The 1,907-nt window shown below is 38.8% G+C and overlaps 1 long non-coding RNA gene across 1 annotated transcript; it reads left to right on the top strand.

The window, feature by feature from the left end:
• Positions 1-1,241: 1,241 nt before the first annotated feature.
• Positions 1,242-1,907, top strand: LOC147820067 (uncharacterized). Its single transcript, XR_015438005.1, has 3 exons — positions 1,242-1,360; positions 1,678-1,757; positions 1,854-1,907. It is a non-coding gene; the product is annotated as an uncharacterized LOC147820067 (long non-coding RNA).

The raw sequence follows: 1,907 nt of genomic DNA, 5'->3' as shown, positions 1-1,907 counted from the left end.
AACAGCTTAATTTCTGTTGTGTTAATATTTACCATCATTAATGAATGGAAGGTAGGGTGTAAGTCTGACTAGGATATTATCATCTTTTAAATATCTTCTTAAAACATAATTTCATCAAGGAGATGATCCTGATTTTACTCAAGTTTTGTTAAATTGACAATCTAGGGGTTGGGATGGAAATATATTTGATGGTAAGTCCCCCACTTCAGTCCAGATAGAAATATATCAACAACTATTGTATGGATTGTCATGAAACTTTTTGAAGACATTCATGTGGTTCATGACATTCAGGCGATATATTCAAATTATTTTGATGATCTCACTTTTCCTGTAGAGCCACTATGAGTTCAACATTTGTGGTTTTGAATGAAAAGTCTTGACAACTGTTCAATGGATTGCCAGGAAATTGTGTGCACAGGAAATTTGATACACATTCATGTCTCCCACAGAATGAATTGAAATAACTTTGGTGATGCCTTAAGCTTTCATGTAGCACAACCATCAGGTCGAAATTTTAGCTTGTCTAGTAGTTTCCCAACATTAAACCAGCTAAATATGAGCATGCTAGCATTATCATTATCGGCCTGTGGCTATACTGGCATTAGCATTTAGCCTCTCAGAGACACTTTTGCCCTTATTTGATAGAGACAGTGTAGATGCAGGAAACATGGGGTTGTGGTATGCGCCCAACCCCCAGAAATGTTGTGGTTATTGGTGTTAGATATCAGGCCAACAGGATGTCGCTCTTGTTCTCAATTCTTGAAGATATGGACAATCATTAATAATGACACTTCAGATTGAGACATTTGCTGCACAGATTCATTGTGATATAGTAGGACATCAGCCTCTCTGATTTAGAGTATGGGCTTTTTTCTCAACTTTATGATTTTGCTCTGACATTCAGGCAGAGAAAAGGAGAAGTAAAATGAATAACTCTGTAAACAGTAGCCACAATATTTGTATTAAATGAAGGCAGCCAGAAGGTATGGTGCGTTCTTTTTCCTGACAGGAAAACTTGCATTCTTGCTGTTGCTATGCCATCACTGTCACTCTGACTGTTGATCTTTTCACATACATGTACTAAATTCAACAAGCTGCTGCCCTGGAGCTTGTTGGAAGGTCTTCATAAAAATGTAGAAACTGTAGCTGGTCAGAGTGATGACAGGTGACTACAACTAAAAGCTAATTTCAGTACCTATCACTTCATCCTGTAATGTTTTTCTCTTTTTCTTCAGGCTGCTGATCGGTGCCCCGAGAGCCAGAGCTTTAGGAAAACAGAAATCCAACATCACAGGAGGGCTTTATAAATGTGAAATCTCTAAGTCCAGTGATTGTGAGCGCATTGAATTCGATAATGAAGGTGAGAAACACCTGCCTACCTACCTACCTACCTACTTAAGTTAAGTTTAGTTTATTTACAGAGAGGCCCACATATGTGTAAAATATAACACAACAAAGTGTAAGATTTGTTTCACGGCCTTCCATTCCATCCGTCTTGGTCCTTGATGTAAAAAAACAACACTGATACAGGAGTCCAGGTGCCTCACGCTAACATCAAATCCATGCAACAAATGCAATGTATATCATCACCAATAAAATGGACAATGTAAGAAATCAAGACGTGAAGAATGAATATCAATACTCATATCATTGTCTTGTGTTGCTACATTTTTAAAGAGGATGTACGTATTGAGAACAAGGAGAATCAGTGGATGGGGGTGACGGTTCAGAGCCAGGGACCTGGGGGAAAGATTGTGGTAAGTCAGACTGAGCGCCTACACTATCATTCCCCGTAACCTTGAGTTCTGTTATCAAAATATGAACTAAAACACAGCCCTGTTTTGTAATTTCAGACATGTGCTCATCGCTATCAGAGGCGCTTGTTTGTGAACACCCCTCAGGAGTCC

The sequence above is a fragment of the Seriola lalandi genome, unplaced genomic scaffold, assembly GCF_002814215.2.
Source record: "Seriola lalandi dorsalis isolate HSWRI2012SDOR001 ecotype SW California unplaced genomic scaffold, Sedor1 jcf7180002003052, whole genome shotgun sequence".
NCBI classification, from domain to species: Eukaryota; Metazoa; Chordata; class Actinopteri; order Carangiformes; family Carangidae; genus Seriola; species Seriola lalandi.
This window is presented reverse-complemented; position numbering and strand designations above follow the sequence as displayed.